This window comes from Paramisgurnus dabryanus, chromosome 9 (genome assembly GCF_030506205.2).
Source record: "Paramisgurnus dabryanus chromosome 9, PD_genome_1.1, whole genome shotgun sequence".
NCBI lineage: Eukaryota > Metazoa > Chordata > Actinopteri > Cypriniformes > Cobitidae > Paramisgurnus > Paramisgurnus dabryanus.
The window spans coordinates 282,501-307,500 of NC_133345.1; the positions used below are offsets into that span (position 1 = coordinate 282,501).

The window sequence follows — 25,000 nt, forward strand, 5'->3', positions numbered from 1 at the left end:
ATAATTAATTAATTAAATGCTTACAGCACCTGGTATTCCCAGGCGGTCTCCCATCCAAGTACTAACCAGAACCGACCCTGCTTGGCTTCCGAGATCAGACGAGAGCGGGCGTGCTCAGGGTGGTGTGGCCGTAAGCGAGTGCTGACTCGATTCGAGAGACACTTCAAGGCTAATGTGGCAACGCAATGACATCGGTAAATGGTTACAGAAAGGACGCATTCATGGGAAAAAATGACATAAAAAAATTATTAATTAATTAAATGCTTACAACACCTGGTATTCCCAGGCGGTCTCCCATCCAAGTACTAACCAGGCCCGACCCTGCTTGGCTTCCGAGATCAGACGAGAGCGGGCGTGCTCAGGGTGGTGTGGCCGTAAGCGAGTGCAGACTCGATTCGAGAGACACTTCAAAACTAATGTGGCAACGCCATGCCATGGGAGAACACTTACAGAAAGGACGCATTCATGGGAAAATATGACATAAATAAATATTTAATTAATTAAATGCTTACAGCACCTGGTATTCCCAGGCGGTCTCCCATCCAAGTACTAACCAGGCCCGACCCTGCTTGGCTTCCGAGATCAGACGAGAGCGGGCGTGCTCAGGGTGGTGTGGCCGTAAGCGAGTGCGGACTTGATTCGAGAGACACTTCAAAACTAATGTGGCAACGCCATGCCATGGGAGAACGCTTACAGAAAGGACGCATTCATGGGAAAAAATGACATAAAAAAATTATTAATTAATTAAATGCTTACAGCACCTGGTATTCCCAGGCGGTCTCCCATCCAAGTACTAACCAGGCCCGACCCTGCTTGGCTTCCGAGATCAGACGAGAGCGGGCGTGCTCAGGGTGGTGTGGCCGTAAGCGAGTGCTGACTCGCTTCGATAGACACTTCAAGACTTAAGTGGCAACGCCATGACATCAGTGAACGCTTACAGAAAGATCGCATTCATGGGAAAAAATGACATAAATAATTAATTAATTAAATGCTTACAGCACCTGGTATTCCCAGGCGGTCTCCCATCCAAGTACTAACCAGGCCCCACCCTGCTTGGCTTCCGAGATCAGACGAGAGCGGGCGTGCTCAGGGTGGTGTGGCCGTAAGCGAGTGCTGACTCGATTCGAGAGACACTTCAAGGCTAATGTGGCAACGCAATGACATCGGTAAATGGTTACAGAAAGGACGCATTCATGGGAAAAAATGACATAAAAAAAATTATTAATTAATTAAATGCTTACAGCACCTGGTATTTCCAGGCGGTCTCCCATCCAAGTACTAACCAGGCCCGACCCTGCTTGGCTTCCGAGATCAGACGAGAGCGGGCGTGCTCAGGGTGGTGTGGCCGTAAGCGAGTGCAGACTCGATTCGAGAGACACTTCAAAACTAATGTGGCAACGCCATGCCATGGGAGAACGCTTACAGAAAGGACGCATTCATGGGAAAATATGACATAAATAAATATTTAATTAATTAAATGCTTACAGCACCTGGTATTCCCAGGCGGTCTCCCATCCAAGTACTAACCAGGCCCGACCCTGCTTGGCTTCCGAGATCAGACGAGAGCGGGCGTGCTCAGGGTGGTGTGCCCGTAAGCGAGTGCGGACTTGATTCGAGAGACACTTCAAAACTAATGTGGCAACGCCATGCCATGGGAGAACGCTTACAGAAAGGACGCATTCATGGGAAAAAATGACATAAAAAAATTATTAATTAATTAAATGCTTACAGCACCTGGTATTCCCAGGCGGTCTCCCATCCAAGTACTAACCAGGCCCGACCCTGCTTGGCTTCCGAGATCAGACGAGAGCGGGCGTGCTCAGGGTGGTGTGGCCGTAAGCGAGTGCTGACTCGCTTCGATAGACACTTCAAGACTTATGTGGCAACGCCATGACATCAGTGAACGCTTACAGAAAGATCGCATTCATGGGAAAAAATGACATAAATAATTAATTAATTAAATGCTTACAGAACCTGGTATTCCCAGGCGGTCTCCCATCCAAGTACTAACCAGGCCCGACCCTGCTTGGCTTCCGAGATCAGACGAGAGCGGGCTTGCTCAGGGTGGTGTGGCCGCAAGCGAGTGCTGACTCGATTCGAGAGACACTTCAAAACTAATGTGGCAACGCCATGCCATGGGAGAACGCTTACAGAAAGGACGCATTCATGGGAAAAATGACATAAATAATTAATTAATTAAATGCTTACAGCACCAGGTATTCCCAGGCGGTCTCCCATCCAAGTACTAACCAGGCCCGACCCTGCTTGGCTTCCGAGATCAGACGAGAGCGGGCGTGCTCAGGGTGGTGTGGCCGTAAGCGAGCGCGGACTTGATTCGAGAGACACTTCAAAACTAATGTGGCAACGCCATGCCATGGGAGAATGCTTACAGAAAGGACGCATTCATGGGAAAAATGACATAAATAATTAATTAATTAAATTCTTACAGAACCAGGTATTCCCAGGCGGTCTCCCATCCAAGTACTAACCAGGCCCGACCCTGCTTGGCTTCCGAGATCAGACGAGAGCGGGCGTGCTCAGGGTGGTGTGGCCGTAAACGAGTGCTGACTCGATTCGAGAGACACTTCAAGGCTAATGTGGCAACGCAATGACATCGGTAAATGGTTACAGAAAGGACGCATTCATGGGAAAAAATGACATAGAAAAAATAATTAATTAATTAAATGCTTACAGCACCTGGTATTCCCAGGCGGTCTCCCATCCAAGTACTAACAAGGCCCGACCCTGCTTGGCTTCCGAGATCAGACGAGAGCGGGCGTGCTCAGGGTGGTGTGGCCGTAAGCGAGTGCTGACTCGCTTCGATAGACACTTCAAGACTTATGTGGCAACGCCATGACATCAGTGAACGCTTACAGAAAGATCGCATTCATGGGAAAAAATGACATAAAAAAATAATTAATTAATTAAATGCTTACAGCACCTGGTATTCCCAGGCGGTCTCCCATCCAAGTACTAACCAGGCCCGACCCTGCTTGGCTTCCGAGATCAGACGAGAGCGGGCGTGCTCAGGGTGGTGTGGCCGTAAGCGAGTGCTGACTCGATTCGAGAGACACTTCAAGGCTAATGTGGCAACGCAATGACATCGGTAAATGGTTACAGAAAGGACGCATTCATGGGAAAAAATGACATAAAAAAAATTATTAATTAATTAAATGCTTACAGCACCTGGTATTTCCAGGCGGTCTCCCATCCAAGTACTAACCAGGCCCGACCCTGCTTGGCTTCCGAGATCAGACGAGAGCGGGCGTGCTCAGGGTGGTGTGGCCGTAAGCGAGTGCAGACTCGATTCGAGAGACACTTCAAAACTAATGTGGCAACGCCATGCCATGGGAGAACGCTTACAGAAAGGACGCATTCATGGGAAAATATGACATAAATAAATATTTAATTAATTAAATGCTTACAGCACCTGGTATTCCCAGGCGGTCTCCCATCCAAGTACTAACCAGGCCCGACCCTGCTTGGCTTCCGAGATCAGACGAGAGCGGGCGTGCTCAGGGTGGTGTGGCCGTAAGCGAGTGCGGACTTGATTCGAGAGACACTTCAAAACTAATGTGGCAACGCCATGCCATGGGAGAACGCTTACAGAAAGGACGCATTCATGGGAAAATATGACATAAATAAATATTTAATTAATTAAATGCTTACAGCACCTGGTATTCCCAGGCGGTCTCCCATCCAAGTACTAACCAGGCCCGACCCTGCTTGGCTTCCGAGATCAGACGAGAGCGGGCGTGCTCAGGGTGGTGTGGCCGTAAGCGAGTGCGGACTTGATTCGAGAGACACTTCAAAACTAATGTGGCAACGCCATGCCATGGGAGAACGCTTACAGAAAGGACGCATTCATGGGAAAAAATGACATAAAAAAATTATTAATTAATTAAATGCTTACAGCACCTGGTATTCCCAGGCGGTCTCCCATCCAAGTACTAACCAGGCCCGACCCTGCTTGGCTTCCGAGATCAGACGAGAGCGGGCGTGCTCAGGGTGGTGTGGCCGTAAGCTAGTGCTGACTCGCTTCGATAGACACTTCAAGACTTAAGTGGCAACGCCATGACATCAGTGAACGCTTACAGAAAGATCGCATTCATGGGAAAAAATGACATAAATAATTAAATGCTTACAGCACCTGGTATTCCCAGGCGGTCTCCCATCCAAGTACTAACCAGGCCCCACCCTGCTTGGCTTCCGAGATCAGACGAGAGCGGGCGTGCTCAGGGTGGTGTGGCCGTAAGCGAGTGCTGACTCGATTCGAGAGACACTTCAAGGCTAATGTGGCAACGCAATGACATCGGTAAATGGTTACAGAAAGGACGCATTCATGGGAAAAAATGACATAAAAAAAATTATTAATTAATTAAATGCTTACAGCACCTGGTATTTCCAGGCGGTCTCCCATCCAAGTACTAACCAGGCCCGACCCTGCTTGGCTTCCGAGATCAGACGAGAGCGGGCGTGCTCAGGGTGGTGTGGCCGTAAGCGAGTGCAGACTCGATTCGAGAGACACTTCAAAACTAATGTGGCAACGCCATGCCATGGGAGAACGCTTACAGAAAGGACGCATTCATGGGAAAATATGACATAAATAAATATTTAATTAATTAAATGCTTACAGCACCTGGTATTCCCAGGCGGTCTCCCATCCAAGTACTAACCAGGCCCGACCCTGCTTGGCTTCCGAGATCAGACGAGAGCGGGCGTGCTCAGGGTGGTGTGCCCGTAAGCGAGTGCGGACTTGATTCGAGAGACACTTCAAAACTAATGTGGCAACGCCATGCCATGGGAGAACGCTTACAGAAAGGACGCATTCATGGGAAAAAATGACATAAAAAAATTATTAATTAATTAAATGCTTACAGCACCTGGTATTCCCAGGCGGTCTCCCATCCAAGTACTAACCAGGCCCGACCCTGCTTGGCTTCCGAGATCAGACGAGAGCGGGCGTGCTCAGGGTGGTGTGGCCGTAAGCGAGTGCTGACTCGCTTCGATAGACACTTCAAGACTTATGTGGCAACGCCATGACATCAGTGAACGCTTACAGAAAGATCGCATTCATGGGAAAAAATGACATAAATAATTAATTAATTAAATGCTTACAGAACCTGGTATTCCCAGGCGGTCTCCCATCCAAGTACTAACCAGGCCCGACCCTGCTTGGCTTCCGAGATCAGACGAGAGCGGGCTTGCTCAGGGTGGTGTGGCCGCAAGCGAGTGCTGACTCGATTCGAGAGACACTTCAAAACTAATGTGGCAACGCCATGCCATGGGAGAACGCTTACAGAAAGGACGCATTCATGGGAAAAATGACATAAATAATTAATTAATTAAATGCTTACAGCACCAGGTATTCCCAGGCGGTCTCCCATCCAAGTACTAACCAGGCCCGACCCTGCTTGGCTTCCGAGATCAGACGAGAGCGGGCGTGCTCAGGGTGGTGTGGCCGTAAGCGAGCGCGGACTTGATTCGAGAGACACTTCAAAACTAATGTGGCAACGCCATGCCATGGGAGAATGCTTACAGAAAGGACGCATTCATGGGAAAAATGACATAAATAATTAATTAATTAAATTCTTACAGAACCAGGTATTCCCAGGCGGTCTCCCATCCAAGTACTAACCAGGCCCGACCCTGCTTGGCTTCCGAGATCAGACGAGAGCGGGCGTGCTCAGGGTGGTGTGGCCGTAAACGAGTGCTGACTCGATTCGAGAGACACTTCAAGGCTAATGTGGCAACGCAATGACATCGGTAAATGGTTACAGAAAGGACGCATTCATGGGAAAAAATGACATAGAAAAAATAATTAATTAATTAAATGCTTACAGCACCTGGTATTCCCAGGCGGTCTCCCATCCAAGTACTAACAAGGCCCGACCCTGCTTGGCTTCCGAGATCAGACGAGAGCGGGCGTGCTCAGGGTGGTGTGGCCGTAAGCGAGTGCTGACTCGCTTCGATAGACACTTCAAGACTTATGTGGCAACGCCATGACATCAGTGAACGCTTACAGAAAGATCGCATTCATGGGAAAAAATGACATAAAAAAATAATTAATTAATTAAATGCTTACAGCACCTGGTATTCCCAGGCGGTCTCCCATCCAAGTACTAACCAGGCCCGACCCTGCTTGGCTTCCGAGATCAGACGAGAGCGGGCGTGCTCAGGGTGGTGTGGCCGTAAGCGAGTGCTGACTCGATTCGAGAGACACTTCAAGGCTAATGTGGCAACGCAATGACATCGGTAAATGGTTACAGAAAGGACGCATTCATGGGAAAAAATGACATAAAAAAAATTATTAATTAATTAAATGCTTACAGCACCTGGTATTTCCAGGCGGTCTCCCATCCAAGTACTAACCAGGCCCGACCCTGCTTGGCTTCCGAGATCAGACGAGAGCGGGCGTGCTCAGGGTGGTGTGGCCGTAAGCGAGTGCAGACTCGATTCGAGAGACACTTCAAAACTAATGTGGCAACGCCATGCCATGGGAGAACGCTTACAGAAAGGACGCATTCATGGGAAAATATGACATAAATAAATATTTAATTAATTAAATGCTTACAGCACCTGGTATTCCCAGGCGGTCTCCCATCCAAGTACTAACCAGGCCCGACCCTGCTTGGCTTCCGAGATCAGACGAGAGCGGGCGTGCTCAGGGTGGTGTGGCCGTAAGCGAGTGCGGACTTGATTCGAGAGACACTTCAAAACTAATGTGGCAACGCCATGCCATGGGAGAACGCTTACAGAAAGGACGCATTCATGGGAAAAAATGACATAAAAAAATTATTAATTAATTAAATGCTTACAGCACCTGGTATTCCCAGGCGGTCTCCCATCCAAGTACTAATCAGGCCCGACCCTGCTTGGCTTCCGAGATCAGACGAGAGCGGGCGTGCTTTTTTTTTTTTTTTTTTTTTTTTTTTATTGAATAATTTTTCTAACAATTACAAAGCATTTCATACAAAACCATTTGTTTTACACAAAAAAACATCAAATATACACTACCATGAAGTTAAATAGTTACATAAAAGAACAATGAGGAAAAAAACCTTTAAAATTATGTAAAAATGTGTCCCGTAACATCTGGCAATCTCCACTTTAAACCCTCTAAAATACTGCAAACCTTGGGCGTAAAAACATTGTAAAAAGCTTCTAACATATTCTCATGTTTAAAATAGGCATACAATCTTTCCATGTACATTTCAGTTTTTCTTTTAAAAACAGTCCATACATCAATTACAATTTTTTCTTTTTTTGCTGCAGTTCGTCGTTCCCATATTGCACTTTTCATTAACATTACACATAAATTAATAAATTTCATGTTTTGACTTTTCCTTTTCCAACCAAACATCACCAATCTATTCCATTCCATTTCATTCTCATTCCATTGTTCGTCCAATTCTTTGATTATGTCCTTACATTTGTTTAAAAAAGAGTCCAATTCTTTGCAGTTCAAAAACAAATGTACAATTCCTTCTTCTCTTTCGTGACATACTTTACACATCGCACTTTGTTCCATTCCTATTTTGTTTAAAATCACATCAGTAAATACCACTTTATGTCTTATTGTGTACTCCAAGGACTCCAGTCTTGTTTCTACACATCTTCCCCTCATGTTTCTCCATATATCTTCCTGTTTTAAATTCACAAATTTATGTAGCCAGAAGCGATTAACAATAGGTTCTTTAAAAACACTGTCTCTGAAAAAGCAATAAAACATCTTAATACTGCATTCTTTGAGAGTGTATACTTTTTCATCCAAAATCACTTGAATGTCTTTCTGTTCTTTTTCCTTTTCCATATTTTCTATTCTTTTAATCCACTCTTTGGGTATAGCTTGTTTAATTACTTCATACTTGTTTATAATTTCTTGTTTGCTGTATTCCTCTTTTGCCTCATCCATTGCATCATACACACATTGTACAGGTAAGAAACCTTCTTTCACTTCATACATTACATCTTTTACTTTAGTTATTCCCACTTCCATCCATTTCTTAAAATAAATGACTTTGTCTTGTTTTAAAACCTTGTTGTTCAAGAACAGAGGTTGATTTAAAATGTTTTCTCTTCCTCGTGGGTCATATTCAATATTTGTTAAAAACTTCCCCCAAGCACTAAGCAATTCTCTATAAAATCCAGGTATTCTCTCTGTCATCCAATTTTTCGTTTTCATCCATAAAATTCCATCCTCCATGTTAAAATTTTCACATCTGTTTAAAAAATATTTCATTGTTTTCTTCCATTCTGCCTTGTTTTCTTCTTGTAAATACTTTTTAACTGCTTTTACTCTTAGACTGTTTTTCCTTTGTTCTACATCCATTAATCCTAGACCGCCTTTTTCTATATCCCCTAAAATCGTGTTGTAAGCTATTCTTGGCGGTTTGCCGTTCCAAATAAAATCAAGAAAACATTTCTTCAACCTCTTTTCTATCCATATTGGCATTTCAGATAAGTATAAAACATACCACAATTTAGAAACCATTAAAACATTCAAAGTTAAAACCTTCCCCTTCAAGCTTAAAGTTCTTAATTTCCAAAAGTTTATTTTTCTTTCTATTCCTGATATCAGTTGTTCCCACATTTCATCTCTTGTTTTTTTCTCATTTTTCCCCAATAAAAGTCCTAAAATTTTCATTTCTTCTACCTCTTTAAAATTAAAATAATCATTTAAAGGCACAGCTTTGCCAAACCTCATGTACACTGTTTTATCCTCATTAACTTTACCTCCTGATGCTTTACAAAATTTCTTGACAACATTCATGGCCTCTTGTACACTTTCTTTCCTATTTACAATTATTGTTGTGTCATCTGCATACTGAAAAACTTTCCCTTCAGACATAATTCCCTCAATCTCAATTCCTGTTATTTTTGTATTTTCCTTTATAGCTAATCCCAGTGGTTCTGATACAAGTGAATATAACAGTGCCGAGAGTGGACAACCTTGCCGTATTGATCTCGTAATTTTAAAACATTCAGTTAAAAACCCATTGCATTTAATTTTTGTCAAAGCCCCCTTGTATAGGATTTTAATCCATTTGATAAAATTCTTCCCAAAACCAAAACTCTTTAAAACATCAAATAAAAAACCATGTTCCACCCTATCAAAAGCTTTTTCAAAATCTAAACTGATTATGTACCCATCCTTATTTTCTTGTTTTATGTACCATATCATGTCCCTTATACTCATTGTTATGTCAGCTATGTCTCTTCCTTTGACTGCATATGCTTGATTTGTTTTTATTATAGTTGGCATCACTTCCTTCAGTCTATTTGCTAAAACCTTTGCTATAATTTTAAAATCTGTGTTCAACATTGAAATTGGTCTATAGTTCTTTAAGTCTACCCTCTCCCCTTTCCTTTTATATATAATTTTCATCAAACCTATTCTCATCCTTTCATTTACTTCCTCTTTTTCAAAAATTTCCTTAAAAACCTCCTTTAAAATCTTTGTTAAAACCCCTTTAAAACATTTGTAAAATTCACTCCCCAAACCATCTATTCCCGGACTCTTCTTTCTGTTTAGTTGATCTATTGCTTGTTCAATCTCTTCTTCTCTGAAATCATGGTCACATACATCTTTATCTTCTTTACTTAATTTTGCTTTTATTAGATTTAATAATTGTTTTTTTTCTTTCTCCTCTTCACCTTGAGTACTGAAAAGGTCCTCATAAAAGGCCTTAATTTCTTTTAGAATAATTTCATTTCCTTGTACGATTTCCCCATTTTTCCCTCTTATCTCCTTTACAATCTCTGCTTTTCCTTTCTTTTTCTCTAGGTCAAAATAAAACTTTGTACATTTCTCACCCTCCACCATATATTTTGCTTTACTTCTTAATCTTGCTCCTTCATATTCTTTTTCCTCTATTTCCTTTAATCTTTCCTCAATTTCTCTTATCTTTTGTATGTCTTTGTTTTCTTTAGCTAGTTCTTTTTCTAAGTCTGTTTTCATTTCTTTTTTCTTATAACTCTTACATTTTTGTATTAGGCTACAGTATTTAATTGAGAATTTTTTTATTAAAAACTTTACGTTTTCCCACCATATTGTCTTACTCTCTTCATACATTTTACTTTCCTTTTCTCTTTCTATAATTTGTTTGATTTCTGAAACATAATCTTTATTTTTAAGAATCTCTGTATTTAAAACCCATACCCCTGGCCCTCTTTGTATTTTGTCCCAATTAATTTTAAAAAATAAGAACTTATGATCACTTAAACTTGTTTCTTCATACTTAATCTTTTCAATAAAATTTTCCACTTCCTATTACATAAAATAAAATCAATTCTTGTTTTGCACACAAACTGTCCCACTATTTGTCGTCTTGAAAACTCTTTTTTTGTTTCGTTCCTTTCTCTCCATACATCAATCATTTTATTTTCTTCCATTAAAAACTTTAATTCTTTTCTCCCCGCATCACTTTTAAAAACCATTCCCTCTGCCATATCTTGTTTACTAAAAACTGTATTAAAATCCCCCATCATTACAATTTCTTTATATTTCTTTAAAAAACCTCTTAAGACATAAAAAAAATCTTTTTTTTCCTTCTCTTCTGTTGGTGCATGTACATTTACTATAACCATTTCCTTTTCGTCATATTTTGTCTCTACAATCATACATTTTCCTATATTGTCTTTATATACAATTTTGCTTCTTTTAAAAACCTCCTCTTTCATTAAAAAAGCAACTCCTCTTCCAAATCTTCCATTACCATTGTTATATAAAATTCCTCCAGCCCATCTCCTTTGAAAATCCTTCATCACATTCTCTTTCCAGTTCGTTTCTTGTAGTGCAATGATATCTTCATGTTTACATCTTTCAATTACTTTTTCAAATTTTCTCACGTCCAGCAGTCCTCTTGCATTAAAAGTCAAACAACTTAAAACCATTAAAAGAAAAATTAAATACCTAAAAACCATTGTCTCACTTCATCTCCTCCAGGCCCTTTAAAACTTCATACCTATTTACACATTTCTTTTGTCCTTTTTTCATCACTTTTTTCCTAGCAAACTGTACATTTGGTGTTACCTTTAATGCTCTTCTTCTTGTTTGTGCTCTTCCGTCTCTGCTTTTCTCCAATACTGCTGCTTCTTCCATTTCTTTATTGTCAATCCCGCTGCTCTCTACTATCTCATTTTGTCCTTCTTTGTCCATCGTATCTAAAAGACTTGTAAAACTTGCAGAAATTTCAATTGGTGTCCATGTACCATCATCTCCTTGTGAATTGTCCTTCTCATTTTCCACTTCTATGTCCTTTGTTGTCTGTTCCTCTATGGTTATTCCCTTTTCCATTTCATTTGCTCCATCAGTGTGTTGTTGTTCTTCATTTTCATTTTCTTCTCCATCGTTCCCTTCATGCATTTGACTGTCCACCTGTTTTTGTGATCCTCCTTCTCCTCCATCCATCCAACACTCACATTTATTTAAATAGTCTTGGCAGTCCGGGCACTTAACAGTGTTACAGTCCCTTGCGAAATGTCCCCTCTCCTCACATTTGTAGCACTTAAAATCAGGGCAATCTTTCATTAGATGGTCTGGGCTCATGCACAGCCGACAGGTTTTCACCTGATGGCTGTGCATCACCCTAAAATATTGCGGCCCTTCCGCTGTTTCCAGCTTCGTGCTGTATGGGAGTGAAACCACTTCCTTGGGGAACCTCACTCTCGCAAACCTTGTCCCGTCCTCGATTCCAGTGCCGGGATACAGCCTTCTTTTAATTTTTGATATTGGCAAAACGCCCCAACCTTGCAATTTTTCTAAAATTTTGTTATCCTCCAGGTAAACAGGCAAATGCATGAAGGAAACGACATATTCTCTGATTTGTAATCTCCTCAACTCACAGTTTGTTCCTTTTATCATTAGTCCATCCATTAACTCATCACACATTTCCTCCTTCTCCAGGGTCAGTTCATATTCCTTATTTTGTCTTGGTCTTACTGCCAGAACGTTTCCTTCTCCAATTTTCTCTGCTATCACTTTAATTATATCCTCCGCCTTTACTCCATTAGCATTGTCCACATTTACAATCACTGTTGCTTCCTTCATGTATTTCCTTTGCTCAAAATTCCTAACACCTGAATCCTTTTGGTTTCCAGCTCGTGGTCGATGTTCAGGTCCAGTGTCATTGCGTTTCCGTTTCCCCGCCGCCATTTCCAGGTCATTAGCCGTAGGTCCGTCCATTTCAAATGAAAAACAAACACGAAAAACAAAAACAAACAAACAAAACCACGAAAAATCACGATTTAACCACCCTCCAGCCAGCCAAAAGCTGCTGTTAGGTGGTTTAAACAAAACAAAAAAATCACTAACAAACAAAACTCAATCGATATAAAAAAAACTACAAACACTAACAAACATAAACAATGAGAGAGCCTTCCTCTCTCTACTGCAGCCAACTCACTTCCTGATTGCTCAATAGCGCCCTCAGGGTGGTGTGGCCGTAAGCGAGTGCTGACTCGCTTCGATAGACACTTCAAGACTTATGTGGCAACGCCATGACATCAGTGAACGCTTACAGAAAGATCGCATTCATAAGAAAAAATGACATAAATAATTAATTAATTAAATGCTTACAGAACCTGGTATTCCCAGGCTGTCTCCAATTCAAGTACTAACCAGGCCCGACCCTGCTTGGCTTCCGAGATCAGACGAGAGCGGGCGTGCTCAGGGTGGTGTGGCCGTAAGCGAGTGCTGACTCGATTCGAGAGACACTTCAAAACTAATGTGGCAACGCCATGCCATGGGAGAACGCTTACAGAAAGGACGCATTCATGGGAAAAATGACATAAATAATTAATTAATTAAATGCTTACAGCACCAGGTATTCCCAGGCGGTCTCCCATCCAAGTACTAACCAGGCCCGACCCTGCTTGGCTTCCGAGATCATACGAGAGCGGGCGTGCTCAGGGTGGTGTGGCCGTAAGCGAGTGCGGACTTGATTCGAGAGACACTTCAAAACTAATGTGGCAACGCCATGCCATGGGAGAACATTACAGAAAGGACGCATTCATGGGAAAAATGACATAAATAATTAATTAATTAAATTCTTACAGCACCAGGTATTCCCAGGCGGTCTCCCATCCAAGTACTAACCAGGCCCGACCCTGCTTGGCTTCCGAGATCAGACGAGAGCGGGCGTGCTCAGGGTGGTGTGACCGTAAACGAGTGCTGACTCGATTCGAGAGACACTTCAAGGCTAATGTGGCAACGCAATGACATCGGTAAATGGTTACAGAAAGGACGCATTCATGGGAAAAAATGACATAAAAAAATAATTAATTAATTAAATGCTTACAGCACCTGGTATTCCCAGGCGGTCTCCCATCCAAGTACTAACCAGGCCCGACCCTGCTTGGCTTCCGAGATCAGACGAGAGCGGGCGTGCTCAGGGTGGTGTGGCCGTAAGCGAGTGCTGACTCGCTTCGATAGACACTTCAAGACTTATGTGGCAACGCCATGACATCAGTGAACGCTTACAGAAAGATCGCATTCATGGGAAAAAATGACATAAAAAAATAATTAATTAATTAAATGCTTACAGCACCTGGTATTCCCAGGCGGTCTCCCATCCAAGTACTAACCAGGCCCGACCCTGCTTGGCTTCCGAGATCATACGAGAGCGGGCGTGCTCAGGGTGGTGTGGCCGTAAGCGAGTGCTGACTCGATTCGAGAGACACTTCAAGGCTAATGTGGCAACGCAATGACATCGGTAAATGGTTACAGAAAGGACGCATTAATGGGAAAAAATGACATAAAAAAAATTATTAATTAATTAAATGCTTACAACACCTGGTATTCCCAGGCGGTCTCCCATCCAAGTACTAACCAGGCCCGACCCTGCTTGGCTTCCGAGATCAGACGAGAGCGGGCGTGCTCAGGGTGGTGTGGCCGTAAGCGAGTGCTGACTCGCTTCGATAGACACTTCAAGACTTATGTGGCAACGCCATGACATCAGTGAACGCTTACAGAAAGATCGCATTCATGGGAAAAAATGACATAAATAATTAATTAATTAAATGCTTACAGAACCTGGTATTCCCAGGCGGTCTCCCATCCAAGTACTAACCAGGCCCGACCCTGCTTGGCTTCCGAGATCAGACGAGAGCGGGCTTGCTCAGGGTGGTGTGGCCGTAAGCGAGTGCTGACTCGATTCGAGAGACACTTCAAAACTAATGTGGCAACGCCATGCCATGGGAGAACGCTTACAGAAAGGACGCATTCATGGGAAAAATGACATAAATAATTAATTAATTAAATGCTTATAGCACCAGGTATTCCCAGGCGGTCTCCCATCCAAGTACTAAACAGGCCCGACCCTGCTTGGCTTCCGAGATCAGACGAGAGCGGGCGTGCTCAGGGTGGTGTGGCCGTAAACGAGTGCTGACTCGATTCGAGAGACACTTCAAGGCTAATGTGGCAACGCAATGACATCGGTAAATGGTTACAGAAAGGACGCATTCATGGGAAAAAATGACATAAAAAAAATAATTAATTAATTAAATGCTTACAGCACCTGGTATTCCCAGGCGGTCTCCCATCCAAGTACTAACCAGGCCCGACCCTGCTTGGCTTCCGAGATCAGACGAGAGCGGGCGTGCTCAGGGTGGTGTGGCCGTAAACGAGTGCTGACTCGCTTCGATAGACACTTCAAGACTTATGTGGCAACGCCATGACATCAGTGAACGCTTACAGAAAGATCGCATTCATGGGAAAAAATGACATAAATATTTAATTAATTAAATGCTTACAGAACCTGGTATTCCCAGGCGGTCTCCCATCCAAGTACTAACCAGGCCCGACCCTGCTTGGCTGCCGAGATCAGACGAGAGCGGGCTTGCTCAGGGTGGTGTGGCCGTAAGCGAGTGCTGACTCGATTCGAGAGACACTTCAAAACTAATGTGGCAACGCCATGCCATGGGAGAATGCTTACAGAAAGGACGCATTCATGGGAAAAATGACATAAATAATTAATTAAATTCTTACAGCACCAGGTATTCCCAGGCGGTCTCCCATCCAAGTACTAACCAGGCCCGACCCTGCTTCGCTTCCGAGATCAGACGAGAGCGGGCGTGCTCAGGATGGTGTGGCCGTAAACGAGTGCTGACTCGATTCGAGAGACACTTCAAGGCTAATGTGGCAACGCAATGACATCGGTAAATGGTTACAGAAAGGACGCATTCATGGGAAAAAATGACATAAAAAAAAATAATTAATTAATTAAATGCTTACAGCACCTGGTATTCCCAGGCGGTCTCCCATCCAAGTACTAACCAGGCCCGACCCTGCTTGGCTTCCGAGATCAGACGAGAGCGGGCGTGCTCAGGGTGGTGTGGCCGTAAGCAAGTGCTGACTCGCTTCGATAGACACTTCAAGACTTATGTGGCAACGCCATGACATCAGTGAACGCTTACAGAAAGATCGCATTCATGGGAAAAAATGACATAAAAAAATAATTAATTAATTAAATGCTTACAGCACCTGGTATTTCCAGGCGGTCTCCCATCCAAGTACTAACCAGGCCCGACCCTGCTTGGCTTCCGAGATCAGACGAGAGCGGGCGTGCTTTTTTTTTTTTTTTTTTTTTTTTTTTTTTTAATGACATCGGTAAATGCTTACAGAAAGGACGCATTCATGGGAAAAAATGACATAAATAAATATTTAATTAATTAAATGCTTACAGCACCTGTTATTCCCAGGCGGTCTCCCATCCAAGTACTAACCAGGCCCGACCCTGCTTGGCTTCCGAGATCAGACGAGAGCGGGCGTGCTTTTTTTTTTTTTTTTTTTTATTGAATAATTTTTCTAACAATTACAAAGCATTTCATACAAAACCATTTGTTTTACACAAAAAAACATCAACTATACACTACCATGAAGTTAAATAGTTACATAAAAGAACAATGAGAAAGAAAACCTTTAAAATTATGTAAAAATGTGTCCCGTAACATCTGGCAATCTCCACTTTAAACCCTCTAAAATACTGCAAACCTTGGGCGTAAAAACATTGTAAAAAGCTTCTAACATATTCTCATGTTTAAAATAGGCATACAATCTTTCCATGTACATTTCAGTTTTTCTTTTAAAAACAGTCCATACATCAATTACAATTTTTTCTTTTTTTGCTGCAGTTCGTCGTTCCCATATTGCACTTTTCATTAACATTACACATAAATTAATAAATTTCATGTTTTGACTTTTCCTTTTCCAACCAAACATCACCAATCTATTCCATTCCATTTCATTCTCATTCCATTGTTCGTCCAATTCTTTGATTATGTCCTTACATTTGTTTAAAAAAGAGTCCAATTCTTTGCAGTTCAAAAACAAATGTACAATTCCTTCTTCTCTTTCGTGACATACTTTACACATCGCACTTTGTTCCATTCCTATTTTGTTTAAAATCACATCAGTAAATACCACTTTATGTCTTATTGTGTACTCCAAGGACTCCAGTCTTGTTTCTACACATCTTCCCCTCATGTTTCTCCATATATCTTCCTGTTTTAAATTCACAAATTTATGTAGCCAGAAGCGATTTACAATAGGTTCTTTAAAAACACTGTCTCTGAAAAAGCAATAAAACATCTTAATACTGCATTCTTTGAGAGTGTATACTTTTTCATCCAAAATCACTTGAATGTCTTTCTGTTCTTTTTCCTTTTCCATATTTTCTATTCTTTTAATCCACTCTTTGGGTATAGCTTGTTTAATTACTTCATACTTGTTTATAATTTCTTGTTTGCTGTATTCCTCTTTTGCCTCATCCATTGCATCATACACACATTGTACAGGTAAGAAACCTTCTTTCACTTCATACATTACATCTTTTACTTTAGTTATTCCCACTTCCATCCATTTCTTAAAATAAATGACTTTGTCTTGTTTTAAAACCTTGTTGTTCAAGAACAGAGGTTGATTTAAAATGTTTTCTCTTCCTCGTGGGTCATATTCAATATTTGTTAAAAACTTCCCCCAAGCACTAAGCAATTCTCTATAAAATCCAGGTATTCTCTCTGTCATCCAATTTTTCGTTTTCATCCATAAAATTCCATCCTCCATGTTAAAATTTTCACATCTGTTTAAAAAATATTTCATTGTTTTCTTCCATTCTGCCTTGTTTTCTTCTTGTAAATACTTTTTAACTGCTTTTACTCTTAGACTGTTTTTCCTTTGTTCTACATCCATTAATCCTAGACCGCCTTTTTCTATATCCCCTAAAATCGTGTTGTAAGCTATTCTTGGCGGTTTGCCGTTCCAAATAAAATCAAGAAAACATTTCTTCAACCTCTTTTCTATCCATATTGGCATTTCAGATAAGTATAAAACATACCACAATTTAGAAACCATTAAAACATTAAAAGTTAAAACCTTCCCCTTCAAGCTTAAAGTTCTTAATTTCCAAAAGTTTATTTTTCTTTCTATTCCTGATATCAGTTGTTCCCACATTTCATCTCTTGTTTTTTTCTCATTTTTCCCCAATAAAAGTCCTAAAATTTTCATTTCTTCTTCCTCTTTAAAATTAAAATAATCATTTAAAGGCACAGCTTTGCCAAACCTCATGTACACTGTTTTATCCTCATTAACTTTACCTCCTGATGCTTTACAAAATTTCTTGACAACATTCATGGCCTCTTGTACACTTTCTTTCCTATTTACAATTATTGTTGTGTCATCTGCATACTGAAAAACTTTCCCTTCAGACATAATTCCCTCAATCTCAATTCCTGTTATTTTTGTATTTTCCTTTATAGCTAATCCCAGTGGTTCTGATACAAGTGAATATAACAGTGCCGAGAGTGGACAACCTTGCCGTATTGATCTCGTAATTTTAAAACATTCAGTTAAAAACCCATTGCATTTAATTTTTGTCAAAGCCCCCTTGTATAAGATTTTAATCCATTTGATAAAATTCTTCCCAAAACCAAAACTCTTTAAAACATCAAATAAAAAACCATGTTCCACCCTATCAAAGCTTTTTCAAAATCTAAACTGATTATGTACCCATCCTTATTTTCTTGTTTTATGTACCATATCATGTCCCTTATACTCATTGTTATGTCAGCTATGTCTCTTCCTTTGACTGCATATGCTTGATTTGTTTTTATTATAGTTGGCATCACTTCCTTCAGTCTATTTGCTAAAACCTTTGCTATAATTTTAAAATCTGTGTTCAACATTGAAATTGGTCTATAGTTCTTTAAGTCTACCCAGGGGCGAAAATCTCATCTAAATGTTGGGGGGGACAATAAACATAAAATTTTTCAAGAACAATTTTTGAAGGGGACACCAATAATACAGGCAAAATTGTACTTGCAAGGAAATGGGTACAGATAGAAAACGTTTCTCTTTCTCTATGAACGGACGCAAATTTAATTTTAATACATATGAATGCAGAGGTGAAAAGAGTAATACAATTTTCTACTTAAGTAATAGTAAAGTTACTTTAATAATATGTTACTTAAGTAAAAGTAAAGTTACTTTAATAATATTTTACTTAAGTAAAAGTAAAGTTACTGGTCTAAAAATCTACTCAAGTAAAAAGTCATTTTAATTTTAAGAGTTACTTTTTTACAGCGGGGAGAGGTTTCTAGTATAGTTCACAAAGGAAGGATATATACATCTCAAACTATGTTTTTAATTGTAAACATCTCTACAATTAAAGTGCAATAACAAATGTTAATAAAATAAAAAGCTTTTTATAACTAAGAAACATTTATGGAATTATTTAATGATTTTTACAGGTGAGTTATGCACTTTTGAAGCAAAAATAATATGAGGTCAGCAGCTAGTAAATACAATCATTATATGAAGGTTGTAATTGATGTATTGCTGGTAACATACATTGTTATTAAACTATATACATAAATGAACATATAATGAGATGAGTGCCATGGCTATACACTATACATCCTTTACACGTTTATTAGCTCCCAGACCTGTGTACCTGATGTCTTTCAATCTATCTCTCTCGCGCTCTCTCTCTCTCTGCAATGTCTAATGATCTGCGCATTCTCGAGGACGTTCTCAAGTTGTTTGACTTGACGCGAAGCTGCTAGACCTCGGAAGATAATGCGCATGTATTAAAAATGCATCGTGCAAATTAGCGGTTAAACACGGTCGGCAATTCTCAAACTCCGTACTCAAGAGCATGAACCCTACCTGAATGAAACAATCGCTTTGCGTCAATGGCCAGGGGTTTCTTTCGTAAGAATTGAATTGAGGGTCTGCATTAGCCTGCGCCTGTCTCGTCCCTCTCCATGGTTCTTTTTGCGCGTTCCCCCGCCCATCAATCAATCATCCGACCGTGGCGCGTCTTTATCACCTTACTTTTTTATTTATTTTTACTCAGTAACGGATATGATTTAACATGTAGCGAAGTAACCAACAATACTTTAAACATACTTAAGTAAAAGTAAAGTACAGATTTTAAAAACTACTCAAAGTAAAAGTACACAAAAAACTCAGTTACAGCAAGGTGAGTAAATGTAATTTGTTACTTTCAGCTCTGCCTCACCTCTGCATGAATGCATAAAAATGTTTTCTTGATCGTTTATCTGCTTCTGTTCTCAGAAAACGAAATATGTTCATGTTTATATGTCAAAATAGTCCAGTTTTAAAACATATGAGGATAAACTGATAAGTGATGGGAAACGTTGTATTGTATATAGCTTATTAACGCGTCGGCTCCGTACACTTCTCTACCACCGGAATGTGTGGTGGTGAGGTAAAAGGGGCGTGGGCAGTGGACCAAACCACTGTGAGGCAAGGGAGGGGGAATCCAAATATTTAAAACGTTTTTTTGTTGTTGCTCCGTTTGCATTTGTATTGTTTCACTTCTTACACAACTAGTTTAAGTATTATAAATCATTAAATTATTTTCAATACACATATTCTAATGATAATTTAGGGGGGACAACCCTCAGATAGGGGGGGTCCTGTCCCCCCCGACCCCCCCGGGATTTCCGCCCATGAGTCTACCCTCTCCCCTTTCCTTTTATATATAATTTTCATCAAACCTATTCTCATCCTTTCATTTACTTCCTCTTTTTCAAAAATTTCCTTAAAAACCTCCTTTAAAATCTTTGTTAAAACCCCTTTAAAACATTTGTAAAATTCACTCCCCAAACCATCTATTCCCGGACTCTTCTTTCTGTTTAGTTGATCTATTGCTTGTTCAATCTCTTCTTCTCTGAAATCATGGTCACATACATCTTTATCTTCTTTACTTAATTTTGCTTTTATTAGATTTAATAATTGTTTTTTTTCTTTCTCCTCTTCACCTTGAGTACTGAAAAGGTCCTCATAAAAGGCCTTAATTTCTTTTAGAATAATTTCATTTCCTTGTACGATTTCCCCATTTTTCCCTCTTATCTCCTTTACAATCTCTGCTTTTCCTTTCTTTTTCTCTAGGTCAAAATAAAACTTTGTACATTTCTCACCCTCCACCATATATTTTGCTTTACTTCTTAATCTTGCTCCTTCATATTCTTTTTCCTCTATTTCCTTTAATCTTTCCTCAATTTCTCTTATCTTTTGTATGTCTTTGTTTTCTTTAGCTAGTTCTTTTTCTAAGTCTGTTTTCATTTCTTTTTTCTTATAACTCTTACATTTTTGTATTAGGCTACAGTATTTAATTGAGAATTTTTTTATTAAAAACTTTACGTTTTCCCACCATATTGTCTTACTCTCTTCATACATTTTACTTTCCTTTTCTCTTTCTATAATTTGTTTGATTTCTGAAACATAATCTTTATTTTTAAGAATCTCTGTATTTAAAACCCATAACCCTGGCCCTCTTTGTATTTTGTCCCAATTAATTTTAAAAAATAAGAACTTATGATCACTTAAACTTGTTTCTTCATACTTAATCTTTTCAATAAAATTTTCCACATTCCTATTACATAAAATAAAATCAATTCTTGTTTTGCACACAAACTGTCCCACTATTTGTCGTCTTGAAAACTCTTTTTTTGTTTCGTTCCTTTCTCTCCATACATCAATCATTTTATTTTCTTCCATTAAAAACTTTAATTCTTTTCTCCCCGCATCACTTTTAAAAACCATTCCCTCTGCCATATCTTGTTTACTAAAAACTGTATTAAAATCCCCCATCATTACAATTTCTTTATATTTCTTTAAAAAACCTCTTAAAACATAAAAAAAATCTTTTTTTTCCTTCTCTTCTGTTGGTGCATGTACATTTACTATAACCATTTCCTTTTCGTCATATTTTGTCTCTACAATCATACATTTTCCTATATTGTCTTTATATACAATTTTGCTTCTTTTAAAAACCTCCTCTTTCATTAAAAAAGCAACTCCTCTTCCAAATCTTCCATTACCATTGTTATATAAAATTCCTCCAGCCCATCTCCTTTGAAAATCCTTCATCACATTCTCTTTCCAGTTCGTTTCTTGTAGTGCAATGATATCTTCATGTTTACATCTTTCAATTACTTTTTCAAATTTTCTCACGTCCAGCAGTCCTCTTGCATTAAAAGTCACACAACTTAAAACCATTAAAAGAAAAATTAAATACCTAAAAACCATTGTCTCACTTCATCTCCTCCAGGCCCTTTAAAACTTCATACCTATTTACACATTTCTTTTGTCCTTTTTTCATCACTTTTTTCCTAGCAAACTGTACATTTGGTGTTACCTTTAATGCTCTTCTTCTTGTTTGTGCTCTTCCGTCTCTGCTTTTCTCCAATACTGCTGCTTCTTCCATTTCTTTATTGTCAATCCCGCTGCTCTCTACTATCTCATTTTGTCCTTCTTTGTCCATCGTATCTAAAAGACTTGTAAAACTTGCAGAAATTTCAATTGGTGTCCATGTACCATCATCTCCTTGTGAATTGTCCTTCTCATTTTCCACTTCTATGTCCTTTGTTGTCTGTTCCTCTATGGTTATTCCCTTTTTCCATTTCATTTGCTCCATCAGTGTGTTGTTGTTCTTCATTTTCATTTTCTTCTCCATCGTTCCCTTCATGCATTTGACTGTCCACCTGTTTTTGTGATCCTCCTTCTCCTCCATCCATCCAACACTCACATTTATTTAAATAGTCTTGGCAGTCCGGGCACTTAACAGTGTTACAGTCCCTTGCGAAATGTCCCCTCTCCTCACATTTGTAGCACTTAAAATCAGGGCAATCTTTCATTAGATGGTCTGGGCTCATGCACAGCCGACAGGTTTTCACCTGATGGCTGTGCATCACCCTAAAATATTGCGGCCCTTCCGCTGTTTCCAGCTTCGTGCTGTATGGGAGTGAAACCACTTCCTTGGGGAACCTCACTCTCGCAAACCTTGTCCCGTCCTCGATTCCAGTGCCCGGATACAGCCTTCTTTTAATTTTTGATATTGGCAAAACGCCCCAACCTTGCAATTTTTCTAAAATTTCGTTATCCTCCAGGTAAACAGGCAAATGCATGAAGGAAACAACATATTCTCTGATTTGTAATCTCCTCACCTCACAGTTTGTTCCTTTTATCATTAGTCCATCCATTAACTCATCACACATTTCCTCCTTCTCCAGGGTCAGTTCATATTCCTTATTTTGTCTTGGTCTTACTGCCAGAACGTTTCCTTCTCCAATTTTCTCTGCTATCACTTTAATTATATCCTCCGCCTTTACTCCATTAGCATTGTCCACATTTACAATCACTGTTGCTTCCTTCATGTATTTCCTTTGCTCAAAATTCCTAACACCTGAATCCTTTTGGTTTCCAGCTCGTGGTCGATGTTCAGGTCCAGTGTCATTGCCGTTCCGTTTCCCCGCCGCCATTTCCAGGTCATTAGCCGTAGGTCCGTCCATTTCAAATGAAAAACAAACACGAAAAACAAAAACAAACAAACAAAACCACGAAAAATCACGATTTAACCACCCTCCAGCCAGCCAAAAGCTGCTGTTAGGTGGTTTAAACAAAACAAAAAAATCACTAACAAACAAAACTCAATCGATATAAAAAAAACTACAAACACTAACAAACATAAACAATGAGAGAGCCTTCCTCTCTCTACTGCAGCCAACTCACTTCCTGATTGCTCAATAGCGCCCTCAGGGTGGTGTGGCCGTAAGCGAGTGCAGACTCGATTCGAGAGACACTTCAAAACTAATGTGGCAACGCCATGCCATGGGAGAACGCTTACAGAAAGGACGCATTCATGGGAAAATATGACATAAATAAATATTTAATTAATTAAATGCTTACAGCACCTGGTATTCCCAGGCGGTCTCCCATCCAAATACTAACCAGGCCCGACCCTGCTTGGCTTCCGAGATCAGACGAGAGCGGGCGTGCTCAGGGTGGTGTGGCCGTAAGCGAGTGCGGACTTGATTCGAGAGACACTTCAAAACTAATGTGGCAACGCCATGCCATGGGAGAACGCTTACAGAAAGGACGCATTCATGGGAAAAAATGACATAAAAAAATTATTAATTAATTAAATGCTTACAGCACCTGGTATTCCCAGGCGGTCTCCCATCCAAGTACTAATCAGGCCCGACCCTGCTTGGCTTCCGAGATCAGACGAGAGTGGGCGTGCTCAGGGTGGTGTGGCCGTAAGCGAGTGCTGACTCGCTTCGATAGACACTTCAAGACTTATGTGGCAACGCCATGACATCAGTGAACGCTTACAGAAAGATCGCATTCATGGGAAAAAATGACATAAATAATTAATTAATTAAATGCTTACAGAACCTGGTATTCCCAGGCGGTCTCCCATCCAAGTACTAACCAGGCCCGACCCTGCTTGGCTTCCGAGATCAGACGAGAGCGGGCTTGCTCAGGGTGGTGTGGCCGTAAGCGAGTGCTGACTCGATTCGAGAGACACTTCAAAACTAATGTGGCAACGCCATGCCATGGGAGAACGCTTACAGAAAGGACGCATTCATGGGAAAAATGACATAAATAATTAATTAATTAAATGCTTACAGCACCAGGTATTCCCAGGCGGTCTCCCATCCAAGTACTAACCAGGCCCGACCCTGCTTGGCTTCCGAGATCAGACGAGAGCGGGCGTGCTCAGGGTGGTGTGGCCGTAAGCGAGTGCGGACTTGATTCGAGAGACACTTCAAAACTAATGTGGCAACGCCATGCCATGGGAGAACGCTTACAGAAAGGACGCATTCATGGGAAAAATGACGTAAATAATTAATTAATTAAATTCTTACAGCACCAGGTATTCCCAGGCGGTCTCCCATCCAAGTACTAACCAGGCCCGACCCTGCTTGGCTTCCGAGATCAGACGAGAGCGGGCGTGCTCAGGGTGGTGTGGCCGTAAACGAGTGCTGACTCGATTCGAGAGACACTTCAAGGCTAATGTGGCAACGCAATGACATCGGTAAATGGTTACAGAAAGGACGCAATCATGGGAAAAAATGACATAAAAAAAATAATTAATTAATTAAATGCTTACAGCACCTGGTATTCCCAGGCGGTCTCCCATCCAAGTACTAACCAGGCCCGACCCTGCTTGGCTTCCGAGATCAGACGAGAGCGGGCGTGCTCAGGGTGGTGTGGCCGTAAGCGAGTGCTGACTCGCTTCGATAGACACTTCAAGACTTATGTGGCAACGCCATGACATCAGTGAACGCTTACAGAAAGATCGCATTCATGGGAAAAAATGACATAATTAATTAATTAAATGCTTACAGAACCTGGTATTCCCAGGCGGTCTCCCATCCAAGTACTAACCAGGCCCGACCCTGCTTGGCTGCCGAGATCAGACGAGAGCGGGCTTGCTCAGGGTGGTGTGGCCGTAAGCGAGTGCTGACTCGATTCGAGAGACACTTCAAAACTAATGTGGCAACGCCATGCCATGGGAGAACGCTTACAGAAAGGACGCATTCATGGGAAAAATGACATAAATAATTAATTAATTAAATGCTTACAGCACCAGGTATTCCCAGGCGGTCTCCCATCCAAGTACTAAACAGGCCCGACCCTGCTTGGCTTCCGAGATCAGACGAGAGCGGGCGTGCTCAGGGTGGTGTG

General features: G+C 40.8%; 34 non-coding genes and 14 pseudogenes across 34 annotated transcripts in view; all 48 read right to left on the reverse strand.

The window, feature by feature from the left end:
- Positions 1 to 17: 17 nt before the first annotated feature.
- Positions 18 to 136, reverse strand: LOC135759284 (5S ribosomal RNA; annotated as a pseudogene).
- A 125-nt stretch (positions 137 to 261) lies between these two features.
- LOC135759928 (5S ribosomal RNA) lies at positions 262 to 380 on the reverse strand. Its single transcript, XR_010537196.1, has one exon. It is a non-coding gene; the product is annotated as a 5S ribosomal RNA (ribosomal RNA).
- A 125-nt stretch (positions 381 to 505) lies between these two features.
- Positions 506 to 624, reverse strand: LOC135759656 (5S ribosomal RNA). Its single transcript, XR_010536931.1, has one exon. It is a non-coding gene; the product is annotated as a 5S ribosomal RNA (ribosomal RNA).
- A 125-nt stretch (positions 625 to 749) lies between these two features.
- Positions 750 to 868, reverse strand: LOC135759657 (5S ribosomal RNA). The gene has a single exon (XR_010536932.1). It is a non-coding gene; the product is annotated as a 5S ribosomal RNA (ribosomal RNA).
- Positions 869 to 989: 121 nt separating this feature from the next.
- On the reverse strand, positions 990 to 1,108 carry LOC135759818 (5S ribosomal RNA). The gene has a single exon (XR_010537090.1). It is a non-coding gene; the product is annotated as a 5S ribosomal RNA (ribosomal RNA).
- A 126-nt stretch (positions 1,109 to 1,234) lies between these two features.
- On the reverse strand, positions 1,235 to 1,353 carry LOC135759106 (5S ribosomal RNA). Its single transcript, XR_010536663.1, has one exon. It is a non-coding gene; the product is annotated as a 5S ribosomal RNA (ribosomal RNA).
- A 125-nt stretch (positions 1,354 to 1,478) lies between these two features.
- On the reverse strand, positions 1,479 to 1,597 carry LOC135759127 (5S ribosomal RNA). Its single transcript, XR_010536684.1, has one exon. It is a non-coding gene; the product is annotated as a 5S ribosomal RNA (ribosomal RNA).
- Positions 1,598 to 1,722: 125 nt separating this feature from the next.
- On the reverse strand, positions 1,723 to 1,841 carry LOC135759658 (5S ribosomal RNA). The gene has a single exon (XR_010536933.1). It is a non-coding gene; the product is annotated as a 5S ribosomal RNA (ribosomal RNA).
- A 121-nt stretch (positions 1,842 to 1,962) lies between these two features.
- Positions 1,963 to 2,081, reverse strand: LOC135759455 (5S ribosomal RNA; annotated as a pseudogene).
- A 120-nt stretch (positions 2,082 to 2,201) lies between these two features.
- LOC135759767 (5S ribosomal RNA) lies at positions 2,202 to 2,320 on the reverse strand. The gene has a single exon (XR_010537041.1). It is a non-coding gene; the product is annotated as a 5S ribosomal RNA (ribosomal RNA).
- A 120-nt stretch (positions 2,321 to 2,440) lies between these two features.
- On the reverse strand, positions 2,441 to 2,559 carry LOC135759429 (5S ribosomal RNA; annotated as a pseudogene).
- Positions 2,560 to 2,685: 126 nt separating this feature from the next.
- Positions 2,686 to 2,804, reverse strand: LOC135759214 (5S ribosomal RNA). Its single transcript, XR_010536767.1, has one exon. It is a non-coding gene; the product is annotated as a 5S ribosomal RNA (ribosomal RNA).
- A 125-nt stretch (positions 2,805 to 2,929) lies between these two features.
- LOC135759659 (5S ribosomal RNA) lies at positions 2,930 to 3,048 on the reverse strand. The gene has a single exon (XR_010536934.1). It is a non-coding gene; the product is annotated as a 5S ribosomal RNA (ribosomal RNA).
- A 126-nt stretch (positions 3,049 to 3,174) lies between these two features.
- LOC135759108 (5S ribosomal RNA) lies at positions 3,175 to 3,293 on the reverse strand. The gene has a single exon (XR_010536665.1). It is a non-coding gene; the product is annotated as a 5S ribosomal RNA (ribosomal RNA).
- Positions 3,294 to 3,418: 125 nt separating this feature from the next.
- LOC135759660 (5S ribosomal RNA) lies at positions 3,419 to 3,537 on the reverse strand. The gene has a single exon (XR_010536935.1). It is a non-coding gene; the product is annotated as a 5S ribosomal RNA (ribosomal RNA).
- A 125-nt stretch (positions 3,538 to 3,662) lies between these two features.
- Positions 3,663 to 3,781, reverse strand: LOC135759662 (5S ribosomal RNA). Its single transcript, XR_010536937.1, has one exon. It is a non-coding gene; the product is annotated as a 5S ribosomal RNA (ribosomal RNA).
- A 125-nt stretch (positions 3,782 to 3,906) lies between these two features.
- Positions 3,907 to 4,025, reverse strand: LOC135759663 (5S ribosomal RNA). Its single transcript, XR_010536938.1, has one exon. It is a non-coding gene; the product is annotated as a 5S ribosomal RNA (ribosomal RNA).
- A 113-nt stretch (positions 4,026 to 4,138) lies between these two features.
- Positions 4,139 to 4,257, reverse strand: LOC135759820 (5S ribosomal RNA). Its single transcript, XR_010537092.1, has one exon. It is a non-coding gene; the product is annotated as a 5S ribosomal RNA (ribosomal RNA).
- A 126-nt stretch (positions 4,258 to 4,383) lies between these two features.
- On the reverse strand, positions 4,384 to 4,502 carry LOC135759109 (5S ribosomal RNA). Its single transcript, XR_010536666.1, has one exon. It is a non-coding gene; the product is annotated as a 5S ribosomal RNA (ribosomal RNA).
- A 125-nt stretch (positions 4,503 to 4,627) lies between these two features.
- LOC135759128 (5S ribosomal RNA) lies at positions 4,628 to 4,746 on the reverse strand. The gene has a single exon (XR_010536685.1). It is a non-coding gene; the product is annotated as a 5S ribosomal RNA (ribosomal RNA).
- Positions 4,747 to 4,871: 125 nt separating this feature from the next.
- LOC135759665 (5S ribosomal RNA) lies at positions 4,872 to 4,990 on the reverse strand. The gene has a single exon (XR_010536939.1). It is a non-coding gene; the product is annotated as a 5S ribosomal RNA (ribosomal RNA).
- A 121-nt stretch (positions 4,991 to 5,111) lies between these two features.
- LOC135759456 (5S ribosomal RNA) lies at positions 5,112 to 5,230 on the reverse strand (annotated as a pseudogene).
- A 120-nt stretch (positions 5,231 to 5,350) lies between these two features.
- On the reverse strand, positions 5,351 to 5,469 carry LOC135759768 (5S ribosomal RNA). The gene has a single exon (XR_010537042.1). It is a non-coding gene; the product is annotated as a 5S ribosomal RNA (ribosomal RNA).
- A 120-nt stretch (positions 5,470 to 5,589) lies between these two features.
- On the reverse strand, positions 5,590 to 5,708 carry LOC135759430 (5S ribosomal RNA; annotated as a pseudogene).
- Positions 5,709 to 5,834: 126 nt separating this feature from the next.
- Positions 5,835 to 5,953, reverse strand: LOC135759215 (5S ribosomal RNA). The gene has a single exon (XR_010536768.1). It is a non-coding gene; the product is annotated as a 5S ribosomal RNA (ribosomal RNA).
- A 125-nt stretch (positions 5,954 to 6,078) lies between these two features.
- LOC135759666 (5S ribosomal RNA) lies at positions 6,079 to 6,197 on the reverse strand. Its single transcript, XR_010536940.1, has one exon. It is a non-coding gene; the product is annotated as a 5S ribosomal RNA (ribosomal RNA).
- A 126-nt stretch (positions 6,198 to 6,323) lies between these two features.
- LOC135759110 (5S ribosomal RNA) lies at positions 6,324 to 6,442 on the reverse strand. Its single transcript, XR_010536667.1, has one exon. It is a non-coding gene; the product is annotated as a 5S ribosomal RNA (ribosomal RNA).
- Positions 6,443 to 6,567: 125 nt separating this feature from the next.
- On the reverse strand, positions 6,568 to 6,686 carry LOC135759667 (5S ribosomal RNA). Its single transcript, XR_010536941.1, has one exon. It is a non-coding gene; the product is annotated as a 5S ribosomal RNA (ribosomal RNA).
- A 5,887-nt stretch (positions 6,687 to 12,573) lies between these two features.
- Positions 12,574 to 12,692, reverse strand: LOC135759404 (5S ribosomal RNA; annotated as a pseudogene).
- A 120-nt stretch (positions 12,693 to 12,812) lies between these two features.
- LOC135759932 (5S ribosomal RNA) lies at positions 12,813 to 12,931 on the reverse strand. Its single transcript, XR_010537200.1, has one exon. It is a non-coding gene; the product is annotated as a 5S ribosomal RNA (ribosomal RNA).
- A 119-nt stretch (positions 12,932 to 13,050) lies between these two features.
- On the reverse strand, positions 13,051 to 13,169 carry LOC135759249 (5S ribosomal RNA; annotated as a pseudogene).
- A 125-nt stretch (positions 13,170 to 13,294) lies between these two features.
- On the reverse strand, positions 13,295 to 13,413 carry LOC135759668 (5S ribosomal RNA). Its single transcript, XR_010536942.1, has one exon. It is a non-coding gene; the product is annotated as a 5S ribosomal RNA (ribosomal RNA).
- A 125-nt stretch (positions 13,414 to 13,538) lies between these two features.
- LOC135759914 (5S ribosomal RNA) lies at positions 13,539 to 13,657 on the reverse strand. Its single transcript, XR_010537183.1, has one exon. It is a non-coding gene; the product is annotated as a 5S ribosomal RNA (ribosomal RNA).
- A 126-nt stretch (positions 13,658 to 13,783) lies between these two features.
- LOC135759929 (5S ribosomal RNA) lies at positions 13,784 to 13,902 on the reverse strand. The gene has a single exon (XR_010537197.1). It is a non-coding gene; the product is annotated as a 5S ribosomal RNA (ribosomal RNA).
- A 121-nt stretch (positions 13,903 to 14,023) lies between these two features.
- LOC135759370 (5S ribosomal RNA) lies at positions 14,024 to 14,142 on the reverse strand (annotated as a pseudogene).
- Positions 14,143 to 14,262: 120 nt separating this feature from the next.
- LOC135759293 (5S ribosomal RNA) lies at positions 14,263 to 14,381 on the reverse strand (annotated as a pseudogene).
- A 126-nt stretch (positions 14,382 to 14,507) lies between these two features.
- LOC135759861 (5S ribosomal RNA) lies at positions 14,508 to 14,626 on the reverse strand. The gene has a single exon (XR_010537132.1). It is a non-coding gene; the product is annotated as a 5S ribosomal RNA (ribosomal RNA).
- A 121-nt stretch (positions 14,627 to 14,747) lies between these two features.
- On the reverse strand, positions 14,748 to 14,866 carry LOC135759447 (5S ribosomal RNA; annotated as a pseudogene).
- A 116-nt stretch (positions 14,867 to 14,982) lies between these two features.
- On the reverse strand, positions 14,983 to 15,101 carry LOC135759280 (5S ribosomal RNA; annotated as a pseudogene).
- Positions 15,102 to 15,228: 127 nt separating this feature from the next.
- Positions 15,229 to 15,347, reverse strand: LOC135759669 (5S ribosomal RNA). The gene has a single exon (XR_010536943.1). It is a non-coding gene; the product is annotated as a 5S ribosomal RNA (ribosomal RNA).
- Positions 15,348 to 23,208: 7,861 nt separating this feature from the next.
- LOC135759977 (5S ribosomal RNA) lies at positions 23,209 to 23,327 on the reverse strand. Its single transcript, XR_010537245.1, has one exon. It is a non-coding gene; the product is annotated as a 5S ribosomal RNA (ribosomal RNA).
- A 125-nt stretch (positions 23,328 to 23,452) lies between these two features.
- On the reverse strand, positions 23,453 to 23,571 carry LOC135759238 (5S ribosomal RNA; annotated as a pseudogene).
- A 121-nt stretch (positions 23,572 to 23,692) lies between these two features.
- On the reverse strand, positions 23,693 to 23,811 carry LOC135759371 (5S ribosomal RNA; annotated as a pseudogene).
- Positions 23,812 to 23,931: 120 nt separating this feature from the next.
- LOC135759769 (5S ribosomal RNA) lies at positions 23,932 to 24,050 on the reverse strand. Its single transcript, XR_010537043.1, has one exon. It is a non-coding gene; the product is annotated as a 5S ribosomal RNA (ribosomal RNA).
- Positions 24,051 to 24,170: 120 nt separating this feature from the next.
- Positions 24,171 to 24,289, reverse strand: LOC135759182 (5S ribosomal RNA). Its single transcript, XR_010536736.1, has one exon. It is a non-coding gene; the product is annotated as a 5S ribosomal RNA (ribosomal RNA).
- Positions 24,290 to 24,415: 126 nt separating this feature from the next.
- Positions 24,416 to 24,534, reverse strand: LOC135759670 (5S ribosomal RNA). The gene has a single exon (XR_010536944.1). It is a non-coding gene; the product is annotated as a 5S ribosomal RNA (ribosomal RNA).
- Positions 24,535 to 24,651: 117 nt separating this feature from the next.
- On the reverse strand, positions 24,652 to 24,770 carry LOC135759448 (5S ribosomal RNA; annotated as a pseudogene).
- Positions 24,771 to 24,890: 120 nt separating this feature from the next.
- Positions 24,891 to 25,000, reverse strand: part of LOC135759221 (5S ribosomal RNA) — a 119-nt gene continuing 9 nt past the window's right edge. The window contains exon 1 of the ribosomal RNA XR_010536773.1: positions 24,891 to 25,000. This exon is cut by the window's right edge and continues 9 nt beyond it. This is a non-coding gene — a ribosomal RNA (5S ribosomal RNA).